Raw genomic sequence first — 19,025 nt, 5'->3', positions numbered from 1 at the left:
TACTTAGACACTTAATTGTGCCAGGGTTTTGGCTAGATAATAAGAACTTAACAATGTTCCTGCCCTGGTGAAGCTTATGGTCGTGTGGTGAGACAGATATCAGATAATCATGTGAATAAATTTGCAATTTCAGCTGTGATACATGCTGAGGGGGAGGAGGTGTTGGGTGATCCAAGAGCTGTTAATGCAGAGGTAGGACTGAGAAAGGAGGGTGGGATGTTGCCAGGAAGGTCAGAGAATTCTTCCTTGTGAAAAAGATGCTTGAATCAAAATCTGATTGGTGAAGAGAGTTTAAATAGGTTGCATAGAATTTTTAATACTGTTGATTGGTTAAATACTGGGCACTGATAGCTAATTTTTCTTTGGGGAAAGGTATGTTTTTGCTCTCTATTATATGTCAGCCTAGTCATTGAGATTTGGTTTTTTTTTTTAATGATTTTATTTTTTGCTTTGCATTTTATTCATTTGCTGAAGAGCTGGCTTGAACTTTGGGAGATATCATACTTTGGTTGTTCTCTAAGGAGGACAACCAAAATATGGTATCTGTTATTCTCACCGAACAGTCTGGGAGTTGTGAAAGGCACTTGGATTTTCAGACCTGGGCCTCTGTATCATGACTATTATAAATTTAGGATTAGGACATCTAGCCTCCTGCCAGGGTGAAGGAGGTGTCCCTGTGATCTGCTGCTCCCTGGAGTTCTATACATCTTTCTCTCATAGCACAAACCACATTGCAATATAATTCTGCTTCATCCAAGCCAAACACTTGAGAGAATCATCTATACTCAGTGGCTCCTTCAGCTCTCATTCACTTATCAACCTACTGCATTTTGTCTTCACAGCTCCCAAAGGACTGCAGTCCATGCCTTCAGGGAGCTCAGAGTCTAGTGGAAGGAAAGAGACTTGCAGTTACAATACAGAGGGCTTTATGTTGGAAACGCTACAAACACAGGATGCCCTGGTGGCTTAGAGGAAATGCAGATGGAACATGGTAGGTAGTAGGGAGAGCCAAGATGACTTCCCAGAGGAGAAAACCTGAGCTGAGTTCTGGAGTTTTGGTAAAAGTTTGCTCTAACTAGTCCAAGCAACTGTCACAGGCTTTTAGAAATGATGTAACCATTGGCAGTTGACTGTTTCATGCTCTTTCCTACTTTTGTGACTGTGGATTTGCTTTTCCTTTTCCCTGAATTGCCCTTTCCTTCTCGAATGTTCTGCAGGACTGGGCTTTATTAATCTCCATTTTCTTGAACTTGGCTATATATAGTAGGTGTTCAATAAACATTTGTGTTGTTGTATGCTTTGTAAGTAGGCAATGAAGCTCATTTCACAAGACAGGCACAAAAGTTAGTCTCATGACAACACATTACCAACGCTGTATTTCTGACTTTTAACATACCTCATTCTAAATCCCGTGGCAGCATGACCTCCTTCCCTCATCCCTGGAGAGAAACTTTCTTTCAGAATCTAATGTGCATTGTATTTATAGAATATGAAACATACCCACCATGTTTCAAATGGAAAAGGCATAACTTAGCTTTCAAGCATCTAAGTAACAACAACTGAAAGAAGAGGAAATGTATTCAGAAAGCTCAAATTGGAAATAGAATGGGAGGCCCTAGCTTTGTGTTTCATTCATCTGGATGAATGTTTTCTTTAGCTAAATCATTGATGGTATTGTTTACTTGACTATTTCATAGTGAAAGGTGGAAGTGAAATGTTTTGAAGATGACATTTTCCTGCAGTAAGCCTCCAGATTAACATTTTCCAGTTTTCCACAGAATTCTAGGTGTTTTTTTAAAAAATAACAAATAGGTTTTTAGACATATTCAGGAAAAAACAGGAGGTATAAATTCCAGGGACAAATGGAAATGCTGAATTACATGGGTTTTTATTTTGTTTTATTGATTGTTTTTTTTGATGAGATACTTCTTAGAGCCTCTAAGAAGCTAGCACTGATTGTGATATGTAAACGCATCTTATAGTATGCATTGCTCCCAAACTAGTGAACTCTTCTGCTGTTTTCTCCCCTGAAGACTCTGAGTTCTGCAGAACACACTGGGTATTACTGCTTAGATGGCTGATACTATGTAGCGTTCCCTGCCAGGGACAGGTTCTCCTTACCTAAGCAATTCTCACTGGGCTGGGACTTCCACATCTTGTTAAGACACTTGGCACTGACAGTGGGGTTGCAGAGATTCTCAGGACAAGCTGGTTAGCCTACTCCCTCACTCTTAAAGCAGCTTTGCTCTCTGGGGCACTTATCAGAATTGCTTGGCACAGTGGTCTCCAACTTTTTTTTTTTTTGAGATAGGTTTTCTATAGGCCAGGCTGGAGTGCAGTGGCACCATCATGACCCACGGCAGCCTCCACTTCCCATAGTTGGGATTACAGGCACATGCCACCACGCCTAGCTAAAATTTAAAAACAGTTGTAGAAGCAGGGCTCTTGCTATTTTTCCCAGGCTTATCTCAAACTCCTGGCCTCAAGCAATCCCCTGACCTTGGCCTCCCAAAGGGCATGAACCATCGCATGCAGATGGTCTCCAACTTCTTTGATCTTTTAGCTCATATTTTAAAATCTTGAGTAGACACTCCTAATATGGAAATATTTATTTATAAATGATATGAATTATTTATTATGTTTTAAAGTTTGCTATTATTATGTTTTAAAGTTTGCCACAATTTTAAGGGATAAGATAAAAAATTAATGGAAGTCACAGTATTTCTTCCCACATTTTAGTAGGCATTTTGTACTCTCTCATGTGTATGCAATCCACTTTGTAAGCCTCAGGCTTTTGAGATAGAATCTACTTATCTTATAAGCCAACTAGCTCTCACCCTCCCTGCATTCCTGGGTCAGGTTTGTTTTCCAGTGAAACACTCTGCAACCATCGAAGAATGCAGACCGCCTGCAGGCATTTGCTTCTAGAGAAGTCCAAGAAGTACTAAGTGGAAGAAGCAAGTATTAATATATATTTGTGGTCTGATTTCTTCTGTGAAATTTTCTTAGATTTGTAAAAATGTATAATTTATTCAGAGAAAATCTCTAGATTGATACATTGAAAACTGTTAAGTTATTTCTGAGCACTGAGATTAAGGGTCTTGGGAGAGTAAGAAGATTTTTATTTTTTACTTTATACCCTTCTGCACTGCTTGAATTTTTAATGAACTGGATTCTTTTTATAATAAATAATTTTTAAAGTCACTAAATATATTATGATGTCAACTATGTCACAATGCATTGCCAATGTTGATTGTTGAAGCTGGGGGATGGGCATGTTGGGTTTCATTATATTCTTCTCTATTTTTATGTGTATTTGAATATTTCCATAATAAAAATTTTAAATAAAAAACACATTGCAAAAGAGTCTATAGAAATACACTACATAGTTAACAAATGGTTATTTTAAGGGTGGGAGGACGGAAGGAAGTTTGAGTAGAACTTCAGATATCTTCTGCCTCAGATGTTTTATAATGGGAAAAACCACTGATACATACACACAAACACACACACACACACACACACTGCAGATCCACCAGTGCAAAGAGTTTCATGTGTAGAAAGGAGTAGAGAATACTTGATTTCCTGGATAAATGTTAGTTCCTCAGGGAATTTACAAAATAAATGGGCAAGCCAAGAAGAGTGTTTAATATGTAGGTTTTGGCTGTTCCATATTATGATCTCTTGTTTTTTTGAGACAAAATCTCACTCTGTTGCCCAAGCTAGAGTGCAGTGGCACGATCTTGGCTCACTGCAACCTCCACCTCCTGGGTTCCAGTGTTTCTTCTGCCTCAGCCTCCTGAGTAGCTGGAACTGCGGGCTCCCGCCACTATGCCTGGCTACTTTTTGTATTTTTAGTAGAGACAGGGTTTCACTATGTTGGCCAGGCTGGTCTTGAACTCCTGACCTTGTGATCTGCCTGCCTCTGCCTCCCAAAGTTCTGGGATTACAGGAGTGAGCCACCGCACCTGGCCCCATGTTAAGATCTTAAGACTTGTTTTATAAAAGGATTCTTGGGCTTGTTATATAATTAAACAATGGTGAACCTCCACAGCATAGCCAAATGCCTCTGCACAGTCTCAGCAGCAGCAGGGAGGGCACAGCTAGTCTGCCATGAATGATTTACGCTTTTAGCTGGTTACCAGGCTCCATAACATGAAAAGACAGTGTCTTAAAGTAGAGGACCTAATTATAGCTCTCACATGGGGTCCAAGGGAGTTAATATGTAAAGGACATTTTCTGTTCCTGACTGCAATGCTAGGCTGCATTCATAGACACATGGAATCTATAAAGAGGGAAATGATGGTCCATTAGCCGTGTGACCTTGTAAAAGCTAAGCTCTAGGTACCTCATCTGTGAAACAAGGATAATAGTATTAGCCACCTCAGGGGACTGTGATGAAGATTAAAGGAGAATGTATGTAAGGCGCCTTGCATACGGTGAACACTCAAATATCGGCTATTCTTGTTGTCACGTGAAAAACTGCTTACTGAACTGGAGCATTTAGCTGGTGAGCAGGTGTCCCCTGATTTTAAGTATCTTCTCAAACAGACGTGGTTAGGGATGCTTGGTCTGTAATTAATTTCATTACCCTTGCCAAGTTTAGGAATGGTCATGTCACCTAATTTTGGCCAGTAAGATAAGAGGGGCTGTCTTCTGCCTGGACTCCAGCCTGGGCAAAAAGAGCAAAACTCCATGATGTCTATTTTCCATTCTCTGGATGTTACCGTGTCCGCTGTTGCAGTAGGCAACTTGCTAACAGCCTGAGGATGAAGCCAACATCAAGGATGGTGGAGCAGAGAAAATGAAAAAAAAACTGTATCTTCATGACATTACCAAGCGGCCCAGTCAACTCTCCCTGAAGCCCACTCTACCTTGGAACTTCCTTTTTTTGTGTGAGATTTAAAAAAACAAAGCAAAACCAACCAACCAAAATCATTATTTAAGCCAGTTAGAGTTAGCTTCCAAAGGCATCATAATTGATGGAACCTGCACCAGACAGGATTTGAGGTAGGGGTGGTAGCATTTATTCAGTGATATTTATTGAGCACTTTAGAATGCAAAATAAAGATGTCAAGAAGTGCTGAGACATGAGGAACTCAGGATTCTGGAAAGAAAGCAGCTTGAACTCTTTTCTACTTGCAGTTTTAACCCATCTGTATCTCAGAAAAGCAGCTGCTGGGGCTTGCAGGGGACAGATAAGGCCTGGGATGTGAATGAGGCTTCAGACCACAGCAGAATCCTATCAGAGAGCTGATGCAAGACTGTCTTCCCGCCTGGGAACCCTATCAGAGAGCCCTAAGGAAGGGACCCGGGGGAAGGTCCTCACGAGCGTTCGGGTCTCCCTGGTTCTTGAGGAGCTGACCAGATGGGTTATCTCCACTGCTGTGAAGGTGTCAGAGAGAGGTGAGGCGACTAGAAGGGGGCAGAGAGGCTTCCTCCTAGTCCCTTGCCAGAGAACTGGCAACCCATATGCTTCTAACCTTGAGCCTGGGAGGCTGAGACTGCTTTTCCTTCTATCAGGCTGTGAGTGTTGTATCTTCTGGTACCTCAGTATCTGGAACAGAGCCCAAGTGAACAGACAAAGGAAAAGAAGATTCCTAATAGAGTCCAGTAGCCAGGGAGAATTATAAGCAGAACCCTCAGTACAGAAATAGCTGCTGGCATAGACAACTTGGACCAAAAAATGAGAAAAGGAGATATAAGTGCAGTACAATAAAACTGATTTTCTGGAACCAAAAAGGGATGATATTGAACCAGAACTTTTAAAAGATAAATGGAAGAAGAAAGTGGTGACTGTTGATGTCTGAATTAGTGTCAGAGAAAGATGTATCTGAAAGCATCGCGCAAGATTACAAAGAGATAGTAAAAATCCAAAATGGAGGTGAAGGATGTAACAGAAGAGAGATGTGACCAAAAATGTTTACAGAGTTTCTGAGATGAAGAGAGAGACTTGTCTCTCACAGTTTCAGAAGCTGGGCGTGGTGGGTCATGCCTATAATCCCAGCATTTTGGGAGGCAAAAATGGGAGGATAACTTGAGACCAGGAGTTTGAGACCAGCCTGGGTAACAAAGTGAGATCCTGTCTCTCAAAAAACAAAAATGACAACACAGAAGATTTCCAGGAAGGACTGATGATCAGAAGACATGCTTCTAGGCATATTATATCTCTGAGCTACAAGAATAAAGAAAAATCTTGAAAGTTTCTTTGAGGTCCAGGCACGGTGGCTCATGCCTGTAATCTCAGCACTTTGGGAGGCCAAGGTAGGTGGATTACTTGAGGTCAGGAGTTCGAGACCAGACTGACCAATGTGGAGAAACCCAATCTCTACTGATAATACAAAAATTAGCCGGGCGTGGTGGCACATGCCTATAATCCCAGCTACTCGGGAGGCTGAGGCACAAGAATCGCTTGAACCTGGGAGGCAGAGGTTGCGGGGAGCCTAGATTGTGCCATTGGACTCCAGCCTGGGCAAAAAGAGTGAAACTCTGTCTCAAAAAAAAAGAAGAAGTTTCTACAGGGAAGAACAAGCTACTTCTAAAGAAGAAAGAGTCATCCTGGCAATGGATTGTTTACTTACAACACTGGAAGCTACGATAAGGAAAATTGCCAACCACTGAGGGAAAAGGACTACATGGAAATTAACCTAGGCAGACCTGCAGCTTGGCCCTCCATATCTTCAGTTCACTCTTTAAAAAGCATCCAAGAATATGTTACCAGTTCCTTTTACTTGGTGAAAAAATAAACTGTTAAAGTCTTCAATAGAGTTAGGAAGGACCAGAAGAATATAAAATCTTAGAATTAACAGTAAAGGGGATCATCACCCAAATGAAAATGTATTACCAGCTCCTGTATACTCAAAGGCCAGAGAAGCTCATCCTTCCGCTGTGAATGTTACTGGGTCCACCACGCTGTAAAAGTCTATTCTTTTTCTGAGTTGATCACATCACCATCTGCCTTGACGACTCTTCTAAAAACAGTCTGGTGCTAAAAATAATAAGTGAATCTCAGCAAATCTGGGTATCAGAGGTGGGTGGGAAGGAGGGAAATGTTCCAAAGTTCTCATCTGGGTAGTAGCTGTGCAACTGGTAGGGGAAGTGAAAGTATTCTAAAGTTTGGGATGGGGAGTGGAAGCAGCGGACAAACAGCGTTTGGTGGGAGAAGTATGCGTCTGGTTTTTATATGATGGTAAATAAACATGTATCTGATTATGAGCAACAGGTAAGGGAAAATAGCTGGAAGAAGAATGAAAGTCTACAAGAGAAGTATCATCAAGAAGATGGAAAGGGGACTATCAATGATCAATCTGCAAAAATAAGGGTAAGTAAAAGCAGAAAATATTTGGTAAAGTAAGCCAATAACTAAGATAGTAAGAGTCCAATCATTTCACTAAATGTAAATGGAATAGATTTTCTTATTAGAAGTCAGAAACACTTAGTTTGAGTTAAAAATATAAATAAGCTAGCTATACTCTGTCTAGAAGAAAAATATTTAAAATTTTTAAAGAAACTAAGTATAAAGAAAAGTTAAAAATAAAGAGATGAACAAATATACCAAGAAAATACAATGCAAAAGAAAATGAGATTAGCAAAATTAATTGTCAGACAAGGAGGAACTAAATGTTAGAAGCACTATAAGAGGAATGTTATCTAACAATATAAGGCACATTTTGTGAAGCGGAATTACCATTAGTAAACTTATATGTACCAAACTCTGTGAATATAAACACAATTTGATCAAAATGGAGTAGGTTTTAAAACATTTTTAAGAATCATACCTAATATACAAAAAACAAGGCTATAGAAGAATAATACAGTCAACATACTTAGTTTAATAGATATATAATCTTAAATTTCTCAAGTAAAACACAGAATTTTTTTACATATCCAACAGAATGTTATAAAAATTGACTATGTACTTGATCACAAAGAAAGGCTTAGCAAATATAGAAATGAGAGATTTTTGTAGCCACATTCAATAAAACTAGAAATAAATAATTTAAAAGTGATCAGAATAGCCTATTTATAAATGGAGGAATACTTCCTGGATGCTCTTTGGATCAAAGAGCAATATAAACCTAATACTAAAAAACTACAGTGAAAAGAATGCTTTATATTAACATCTGTATATTACAGGCTGACGTACTATTATCAATAAAGAAGAATGACTAAAAATAAAAGTACTAGTTGCTTTTCTATGGAACAAGTTCTATGGGAAGAAGAAAATAAAGCCAAAGAAAATAAAGAAGGAATAAATTAATATAAACAGAACTGGGACTACAGAGAGGCAAGCACGATACCTAGGGCACGAAATTAAAGCAATGTCGTGCAAGTGCCAGCCCTGGGACCCAGGCACCCCACTCCTTAGGAAGCACCTGATCTCGCGGACGCATTAAGGGAGCGGCTGGCACTTGTGCAGTGTGGCTTCCTTCAATTTTGTGACCTGTGTGCCTTGCTTCTCTCACCCTAGTTCTGGCTGACTAGAATAGTAAAAGCTTCCCTCCTGGGGAGGAAAGAGCATTTTCTTCTTCTTCTTCATCTTCTCCCTCCTCTTCCTGCTTCTCTTCCTCCTCCTCCTCCTCCTTTTTCTTTTCTTCTTCTTCCCTCATTCCTTCCTTTTCCTTCTCTTTCTCCTCTTCTTTTTTTTAAATTAGTAAAACTCATAATAACCTAGATGTAATTTATACTTATTATTGTGATCTTCGAATTTTACTACTGTTATCCCAGCCTAGAAGACAGGGAGCCAAAACAGTTCTTACAAAAATAACTGTTAACCTGCTAAACGTTTGGTTTTAGAAACTCCTTTTTTAAAAAAGTACATTAGATCTCTTACTTTGTTTTATATTCCTAAGTCAATGGTCCTATTTTATGGGCCTACACATGTCATTATATGTCATTATTGAAAAATACAAATAGTAATAAGACTATCTGTACACGTTTTTTGTTTTTTGAGGCAGAGTTTCACTCTTGTTAGCCAGGCTGGAGTGCAATGGCGTGATCTTGGCTCACTGCAACCTCGCCTCCTGGGTTCAAGCTATTCTCCTGCCTCAGCCTCCTGAGTAGCTGGGACTACAGGTGTGTGCCACCACGCCCAGTTAATTTTTGTATTTTTACTAGAGATGGGGTTTCACCAGGTTGGCCAGGATGCTCTCAATCTCTTGACCTTGTGATCTGCCTGCCTCAGCCTCCCAAATCACTGGGATTACAGGTGTGAGCCGCCATGCCCAGCCAGACTATCTGTACATCTTATTTCATTTAGAATGTAAAGCTACACTGGGTGCAGTGGCTTATGCCTGTAATCCCAGTGCTTTGGGAAGCTGAAGTGGGAGGATCACTTGAGATCAGGAACTTGAGACCAGCCTGCGCAATGTGGTGAACCCCTGTGCCTACTGAAAATACAAAAATTAGTTCAGGGGTGGTGGCTCATGACTGTAATCCCAGCACTTTGGGAGGCCAAGGCGGGTGGATCACCTGAGGTCGGGAGTTCGAGACCAGCCTTACCAACATGGAGAAACCTTGTCTTTAGTAAGAATACCAAATTTTTAGTCAGGTGTGGTATTGCATGCCTGTGATCCCAGCTGCTTGCAGGGCTGAGGCAGGAGAATCGCTTGAACCTGGGAGGCGGATGTTGTGGTGAGCAGAAATCGTGCCACTGCACTCCAGCCTGGGTAACAAGAGCGAAACTCTGTCTCAAAACAAACAAACAAACAAACATAGGAAAGAAAGAAAGAGAGAAAGAAAGAAAAGAAAATACAAAAATTAGCCCAGCGTGGTGATGTGCACCTGTAGTCCCAGCTACTGGGGAGGCTGAGGCAGGGGAATTGCTTGAACCCAGGAGGTGGAGGTTGCGGTGAGCCGAGATAGCACCATTGCATTCCAGCCTGGGCGACAGAGCTAGACTCCATCTCAAAAGAGAAAAAAGAAAAAGAAAAAGAATGTCAGGGTATAAGGTAGAAAACAAACAAATGTGGGCTATTTGGTGATCATCCACCAGGCAGGGAATGAACCTGCCAATTACCCAAGAATTGAACAAACTTAAAATTATTTTAAATGTGCTTTCTAAACAGATTCCATGTAAATATGCTCTTAAGGAGAATATTGCTAGAAATTAGAAGGAATATTATCATTCTCCAACGTAGTTTCTCTTGATCGTAAACTGAACTATTGAGCATTTCAGTGTTTTTCCCTTTTGTGGATTATACCTAGATTTAATGTTGGATAGAGCGCTACGTAGCATTTCTGTAGTTTATCCTGTTTTCTGTGACAAATGTGTCCATTGTTTCAACTACCCTAGAAGAATTATTAGAAGTTTAGAGTTTTCTTTTGGAGTTTTGTCTGTGCTTTAAGGTTACATCTTCATTTACTCATTATTATGGTCTTATATAACTTTGTGCCTCTCTTGCCTGAAGATATTTCACAAAAATAATTTTAATAAATGTTATATGCAAAAGCCAAGTAAAAGCTGAAAATCTAAGAATATTACATGCAAAAGCACAAGGAACAGATGGTTTCACAGCTGAGTTTTAAAAAGATTTTTAAAAAAAAGATCATCACAATATTATCTAAACTATTCAAGGCCATAGATAAAAGCTGTAGAATATCAAAGCATGAAATGATAGACTTCCTAAAAAAGGTGTGGATTAATTTCATTTATGAGGCCGGGCACGGTGGCTCAAGCCTGTAACCAGCACTTTGGGAGGCTCCGGCACGCAGGATCACTTGAGGCCAGGAGTTTGAGAACAGCATGGCCAACACGGTAAAACTCCATCTCTACTAAAAATACAAAAATTAGCGGGGCCTTGTGGCCGGTGCCTGTAATCCTGGCTACTCGGGAGGTTGAGGCACAAGAATCGCTTGAACCCAGGAGGTGCAGGATTCAGAGAGCTGAGATCGCGCCCCTGCACTCCAGCCTGGGTGACAGAGCAGGACCCTCTGAAAACAAAACCAAAAATTTCACTTATGAAAATAAAGGCAAAATTCTAAATAAGAGCAAGGAAAGTCCAGCAAAGCTATGCAAAAAAAACACATGGTAATCAAGGAAGGTTTACTCCAAGAATGCAAATGTGGCTCATCAAGAAGTTATGAATAAAGAAGGAAGAGGCCGGGCGAGGTGGCTCGTGCCTGTAATCCCAGCACTTTGGGAGGCTGAGGTGCGTGGATCACTTGAGGTCAACTTGGGTTGCCAGTAAGCGGGAAAAAAAATGGAATAAACAATATAAACTGTGGTGATTAGGGATGAAGTGGTTGTACAACGTAAGATTCTAGTATAACAAAGAACAAATAGAATGAATATCAATAGTTTGATAAGGTGGACAAGTACAGAATAAACAACCAAAAGCTGTTCTTTTTTTTCTGAGACACAGTCTCACATTGTCACCCTGGCTGGAGTGCAATGTTGTGATCTCGGCTCACTGCAACCTCTGCCTCCTGGGTTCAAGTGATTATCCTGTCTCAGCCTCCCTAGTAGCTGGGATTACAGGTATCTTGCCACCACAGCTGCTATTTTTTTGTATTTTTAGTAGAGATGGAGTTTCACTATGTTGGCCAGGCTGGTCTTGAACTCCTGACTTTGTGATCCGCCTGCCTTGGCATCCCAAAGTGCTGGGATTACCGGCATGAGCCACCACGCCTGGCAAAGCTGTTCTTTATAAGGTGTTCTTAATAAGCTCCATAAGATAGAAATGGAATGGAACGAAAGGTTCCATCAAACTCACGACAAAAAATTAAAATACTTAGAAAAAAACACCATGAGCTTTTATTGAAGGATATGAAATAAGATCTAAACAAATAAAAAACATACAATATCCCTCTGGATGAAAAGATTTCACATAATAAAAAAGTTGGTTCTCTTTGTACAACTTTCTTTTTTTTAATTGCATTTTAGGTTTTGGGGTACATGTGAAGAACCTGCAAGATTGTTGCATAGGTGCGTACGTGGCAGTGTGATTTGCTGCCTTCCTCCTGTTCACCTATATCTGGCATTTCTCCCCATGCTATCTCTCCCCACCTCCCCACCCCCCGCTGTCCCCCTCCACTCCCCCCGACAGACCCGTGTGTAGTGCTCCCCTCCCTGTGTCCATGTGCTCTCCTTGTTCAACTAATTTCTATATTTCATGTGACTCCCAATTAGAATATTTACAGAGATTTTTAGCAAAATTACTGTAAAGTCCATATGAAAGACCATATGCTTGAAAATATGCTATAAATAAAACCACTGTAAATGGTAATTTAAAGACTTTGAAATCAATTGAATGTGATTAGAATAGAAATAAAGAGATCAATGTGGCAAAACAGAGAATTAAGAAATAGTTCACAGGTACTTTAAATTTATGATAAAAGTGGGACCTCAATTCAGCATGAAAAAGTTTATTTAATAAATAATGTTTGCTCTACTTGTATCCATATAGAAGAAAATAAAGTTGTCATTCTATCTCACACCATATACAAAATAAATTTCAGATGAATTAGGGCTTTTGAGGGACAAAATGAAAAATCTCAGAAGAAAATATTTATTTTCAACAATTTGCATTTCAGTGGTGACTTTAAGTCAGAAATTCCACATAATAGAAATGTTAGATTTTTTTGACCTCAAAGAAATTTGACTACTGTACAGCAAAGAATGCTGTAACTAAAATCAAGATTGGGTGCAACGGCTCATGCCTATAATCCCAGCACTTTGGGAAGCCAAGGCGGGCAGATCACTTAAGGCCAGGAATTTGAGACCAGTCTGTATGGGAAACATGGTGAAACCCCATCTCTACCCAAAATACAAAAATTAGCCAGATGTGGTGGCGCATACCTGTAATCCCAGCTACTCTGTAGGCTGAGGCAGGAGAATCACCTTGAACCTGGGAGGCGGAGGTTGCAGTGAGCTGAGATTGTGCCACTGCCCTCTAGCCTGGATGACAGAGTGAGACTCTGTTTCAATACCATAATAAAATAAAATAAAACAAAATAAAATAACCTATAACTAAAATCAATAAAGGAATTGACTTAGAAAGTTATTTGCAAAGAAGCTGAAAGATAAAAGGTTAATATATGTCATAAAACATGTAGTTGTTGCAAACTGGCAAGAAACAGAAGTATTCTAACAGAAAATGGAATTTGAGCAATTAATTCACAGTAAAGCAAATTCAATAAACATATGGAAAGATTCTCAAACGCAGCAGTAGGTAGGGAAATGTAAAGTCACAATGAAGTCACCACTTGAACCCATTAGACTGGCAAAAACTAAAATGAGCAATAAATATTTCTGCCTTGGAAAGAGGTAGAGAGTGGGGAATAGGTGTCATACACCGCTGGGGGAGCTGCAAATTGTGGTAACGTTTTAGGAAAGCAATAGGGCAACATTTATTTGATTTAAAAATATATATCATTTGACATAAAATTCTACTAGTAGAAATAGGTCCCACAAATGGGTATATAGGAACACATGTATAAGGAAGTTAAATGCAGGCTTTTTCAAAGAGGCGAAAAGCTACAAAAAGTGGAGGCTCATTAATAGGAGACTGACAATAAAATAAGGTAACTCTACAAAGGGGAATATTATGCAATCAGCAAAAATAGCGTGGCTGGGCACTGTGGCTCACACCTGTAATCCAAGTGTTTTGCTTGAGGCCAGGAGTTTGAGGTTGCAGGGAGCTGTGACAAGGCCACTAAACTCCGGTCTGTTCAGACTGGAGTTCTAAAAAACTATTAAAAAATAATAAGATCTGTAACAATTGATCCAGAAATATTTCAGGACATATTGTTGAGTGAGAAATCAATTTGCTGAAAAGAATGTTTGTGAAACGGACATTACGTTTGTGAAAGAGAAACAAGTCCTTTCTCTTTGGGAATGTGTGTATATGTTAGTATATATGACTATAGAAATGTTTCAGAGACATTTCTAGGGATGAACATGGATCAGGGGAGAGGGCATTGACCCAGGTAAAAAGAGCAGGAAAAAGATTGCAAGAGCCCTTCCAGCATGTATAATCCTATTTATATAAAAACATTGTATTGTAGGCAAACAGAAATTAGAAAAAGATCTGTTACCTTTTGACAAGTAGGGATACTAATAAGTCACTAAGAAAAAAAACAAAAAAAACAAAAAACCCCAAAACCAAGGAAGTTGAGCAAGTTGCCGAGTAATACATATACTATGATTCCACTGTGAAAACAGTGAACAAAAGCCTTGAGCGTGTATAAATGCTTGTACGTGTTTGAAGAAATAACGTTGCCAGGCTGTTACCATTCTTCACTTGGGGTCGCTGGGGTGGGGAAGAAGGTAAATGCAGGGGATGGATGAGCAGCTTTCTCTTGTTTTTAATTTTTGAGACAGAGTTTTGCTCTGTCACCCAGGCTGGAGTGCAATGGTGTAATCGGCTCACTGCAGCCTCCGCCTCCCAGGTTCCAGCTATTCTCCTGCCTCAGACTCCTGAGTAGCTGGGATTACAGGCACATACCACCACGACCAGCTAATTTTTGTATTTTTAGTAGAGATGAGGTTTCATCATGTTGGCCAGGCTGGTCTGGAACTCCTGACCTCAGCTTCCAAAGTGCTGGGATTACCCTTGTGAGCCACCACGCCCGGCCAAGGTTTCTCTTTACCTTCACAATGTTGCACTTGCTGCTTTTTTTTTTAGACGGAGTTTCACTCTTGTTGCCCAGGCTGGAATGCAACGGCCTGATCTCAGCTCACCACAACCTCTACCGCCTAGGTTCAAGGGATTCTCCTGTCTCAGCCTTCGGAATAGCTGGGATTACAGGAGGGTGCCACCACACCCAGCTAATTTTGTATTTTTAGTAGAGACAGGGTTTCTCCTTGTTGGTCAGGCTGGTCTTGAACTCCCGAACTCAGGTAATCCACCCGCCTGGGCCTCCCAAAGTGCTGGGATTACTGGCACGAGCCACCGCACCTGGCTGCACATGCTGCTCTTACACCATAAAATATCTTTAAAATGAGAAACGTGGGCCAGGCGCGGTGGCTCATGCCTGTAATCCCAGCACTTTGGGAGGCCCAGGCGGGTGGATCACTAGAGGTCAGGAGTTCGAAACCAGCCTGTCCAACATGGTGAAACCCCGTCTCTAAACAAAACAAAACAAAAATAAAATAAAATAAAATGAGAAACATAAAACAACCACATAGCAAAACCTAAAAATACGTTACAGCTTCTGCCAAGGGGCTCACAGTCTCCGGCAGACTTTCTTCAGACAGCTGATGTGTTTGATTTGCTCTCTGGCCTCCAGGGAAGAAAGCTGGGGGAGAAGGCACAGCAGGGTAGGGAGCTCCTTCCCTGGCACTGCTCGGCCACACCTGTAACATCCTCTTCGGAGAAAGGCGTTGGACTCCGTCAGTGTTGCCCCAGTTTTCTGAAGAGATGAATTTCCCTAGGTACTTGCCGAAAATAAAAATCTTTGGGATCCGTCCTTGACCAGCTGAATTCGAATCTCCAGGGGAGGAGTCTGGGAAGCTTTACTTTTTAGAGCCCAGGTGATTCATATCGTCGGGGAGAGCTGGGAAACCCTGGTCTACATCCACGCTGCTCAGCGTGTCCTGGGGACCAGCCGCAACGGCGTCGCCCGAGAGCTTGTCAGGAACGCCGGCTCTCGGGCTCTGCCCTGGACCCACGGAGTCAGAAATGCCATTCGACAAGGCGCCTGTGAACAGAATGCGTTCAGAGGTATGTGGTACCTGACCCCTACGGATATTCTCTAATTCTATCTTACTTGGCAGGAAGATATCTTCAAGACCCTAGAAAATTATTTTTGTGATAGGCATGTTTGAAAAATAAAAATTGGCTGGGCGCGATGGCTAGCGCCTGTAATCCCAGCACTTTGGGAGGCTGCGGCTGGCGGATCACCAGAGGTCGGGAGTTCAAGACCGGCCTGACCAACATGATGAAATCCCGTGTCTACTAAAAATACAAAATGAGCTGGGCGTCTTGGCACACTGCCCGTAATCCCAGCTGCTTGGGAAGCTGAGGCGGAGAATCTCTTGCTGCCATGAGCCGAGATTGTGCCATTGCACTCCAGCCTGGGCAACAAGAGCAAAACTCCGTCTCAAAAAGAAAAAAAGTAAAGTAAAAATTTATTCAAGGAACACAAAAAGATTTTGATGAACTGACTTAGGCCGAAACTGAGCCAAGATAAGAGGAGGCCAGCAGCTGGAAGGAATGAGGGAGGGAGGAAGTCAACCCCTAGCCAACCTGGCTTTGTTTCTAAACTGAATGAGGAAGCAGTGAACTCCATCTTGGACAGGTATGGTAGCTGAAGCTTCCGGTTTAATCAAGAGACAAAAAATACTGCTAAGAAGAGATGACTGTCACTTATTAACTCAACGAGCATTTACGGGATGCCGACTCTCTACCAGGTGATGGGCTGGGCACTGAGAATAATGCAGTGAACAACTAGAGCCTCTCCCTGGGTTCACCAAGCTTCAAGGCCAGTGGGGGAGAAGCAGTAAAGAGGCCGCTTCACACATCAGGCCTAGAGCTAGGGTAAAGCCAGTGAAGCACTTGCCTTGCGTGCAAAATTGTAAGGGGGCCCCAAAAGCTCAGTTATCAAGATAATTTTTTTTTTTTGAGATGGAATCTCTCTATCGCCAGGCTGGAGTGCAGTGGCACGATCTTGGCTCACTGGAACCTCCACCTCCTGGGTTCAAGCGATTCTCCTGCCTCAGCCTCCCGAGTAACTGGGACTACAGGCGCCCACCACCAAGCTCAGGTAATATTTTGTATTTTTAGTAGAGATGGGGTTTCACCATGTTGGCCAGGATGATCTTGATCTCTCAACCTTGTGATCCACCTACCTCGGCCTCGCAAAGTGCTGGGATTACAGGCGTGAGCCATCACACTTGATAATTTTTTTAGTGCAAAATTTTTTTAAAATGCAAATGAATGCAAGAATCTATGATTCATAAAATATAAAACTTTTGCTGTCACAGTGGTTCACACCTGTAACCCAGTGACTTGGGAGGCTGAGGCAGGAAGATTGCTTGAGTCCAGGAGGTCGGGGCTGCAGTGAGCTATGTTTGCACCACTGCACTCCAGCCTGGGTGACAGAGCAAGATCGGGCTGGGTGCAGTGGCTCATTCCTGTAATCCCAGCACTTTGGGAAGCTGAGAAGGGTGAATCATTTGAACCCAGGAGTTCAAGACTAGCCTGGGCAACAAAGGGAGACCCTTGTCACTACAGCAAATACAAAAATTACCAGGCCGTGGTGGTATGCATCTGTAGTCCTAGCTACTTGGGAGGCTAAGGTAGGATGATCCCTTGAGCTCAAGAGGTTGAGGCTGCAGTGAGCTATGATCATGTTACTGCATTCTAGTCTGGGTAGCAGAGTGGGACCCTGTCTCAAAAGCAAATATGTAAGTAAAGACAGGTTCACTATTACTGATTTTTCCTTTTGCCTCAGGCTGCAATATGGCACTGCCTGGCATGGCCACAAATCATTTCACCAGAAGAATAGAAAAATGTTGACTATGAATGACAGGGGGAGCTTCTTGAAGCCTGGATAGGATGAGATCATTGTTAAATAATCCCTGAGGCGGTAACACCCAACTTGGAGCTACAAACATGCCATGGACAACAGGTGGGCGTGTAAGCAACAGAATGGGCCAAGGAGACAGCTTTGTGCTTTTGAAGGAACTGAGATGGCCAGTGTTGTCTAGACCTGTGGTTCTCAAACTTAGTGCATATTAGAATCACCTGGGAAGCTTTCAACAGTCTCAATATCCTGGCCCTGCCGCAGTCTAATTAAGTCAAAAATCTCTAGGTGTGGGGCTGAGGCGGGGCTAGTTTTTAAAGCTCCTCTGGCATTTCTAAAGTACATGCTAAGCCTGGGTGATGTAGTGAGACCCCTGTCTCTATGGAAGATTTAGGAATTAGCCAGATGTGGTAGTGTGCCCCTGTAGTCCCAGATACTCGGGAGGATCAGGTGGGAGGATTGCTTGAGCCCCGGGAAGTCAAGGCTGCAATGACTGAGATTGCACCACTGCACTCTAGCCTGGGTGACAGAGTGAGACTTCATCTCCAATACATACATAATAAATAAATGAAAAATAAAGTGCAGGCTGGGTGGAGACTCCGTGGGTGGAGCTGGACAATGGCCTAGTGAGTGAGAGACAGAGAGAGAGTAGTGGGAAGCAAGACTGGGAAGAAAAGTAGGGGCTTGACTGGGGGTCTTGAAGACCAGGGTAATTGTTTTGGATTTTTACCAAAAAAAATTCGGGAGGTCATTGGGAGGGCTTGTTGCAGAAAAATGACATAATTTTTTTTTTTTTTTAAAGACCACTCTGGTCACTGTGGGGGGAAGGGATTGAGAGGGAGAGGGTCTGGGGGATGAGTTGGAAAGTTGTTGCGAAAGTCTCGGTAAGCGATAGTTTGCCCTGGGCTGGGCTGATGGCAGTAGAGGTGGAGAGACATAGACACACTTAAGAAATAAGAGTAGAGTTCGTGGGATATGGTGATTGTTGGATTGTGAGGGGCCAAAGAGGAGGACACGTGATGGATGACTCTCCAGAGTCCAGCAGCAGCAACTGGGTGGGTGGTAAGGACATTCAAGGCGATAGATGACAGAGAGAATAGGGATGAGCAGGTTGCAGGGGCAAGAAACAGCATGCGTTCATTTCTGGACGCAGGAAGAGATGACATGGGGGAACTGCTGAGTGGACAGTTGCATAATATGTGGGGATAAGGCTCTGCAGAGAAGACCCAGGCTGGAGCTCTAAAGTGAGAATGGTTGTCCTGTGTGGCTGGTCATAAATAAAGCCATAGGAGCGAGTGAGATTGCCTATAAAGAGAGAACCATGTGAACAGGAAAGGGGACCTGGGATTCCCTGGAATTGTTGAATGGAGGGCAGGGAGCAGCGTGGAGGTTGTGAGGAGGGTGGGAGGTTGGAGGGCAATCCGTGGGGCACAAAAAACTAAGGGCTGAGTGGAGGGTGGAGAGCATCACTTATGTGACTGCCAGGCGCTCAGAAGACAGAAAGATCTCCGTGGGCTGGCCGGGCTAGGAGGCAGCTAGTGAAAATACTGGGCCTG

General features: G+C 42.2%; 1 long non-coding RNA gene across 1 annotated transcript; it reads left to right on the top strand.

The window, feature by feature from the left end:
- Window positions 1-3,865: 3,865 nt before the first annotated feature.
- Window positions 3,866-18,238, top strand: LOC105710693 (uncharacterized). The gene is made up of 4 exons (XR_001105853.2): window positions 3,866-7,321; window positions 11,885-11,926; window positions 15,232-15,665; window positions 17,398-18,238. It is a non-coding gene; the product is annotated as an uncharacterized LOC105710693 (long non-coding RNA).
- Window positions 18,239-19,025: the final 787 nt, after the last annotated feature.

The sequence above is a fragment of the Aotus nancymaae genome, unplaced genomic scaffold (assembly GCF_030222135.1).
Source record: "Aotus nancymaae isolate 86718 unplaced genomic scaffold, 86718_ANA_hifiasm-v0.15.2.pri h1tg000041l, whole genome shotgun sequence".
NCBI lineage: Eukaryota > Metazoa > Chordata > Mammalia > Primates > Aotidae > Aotus > Aotus nancymaae.
The sequence above is the reverse complement of the archived record's forward strand: the minus strand, read 5'-3'. Positions and strand labels throughout refer to the sequence as shown.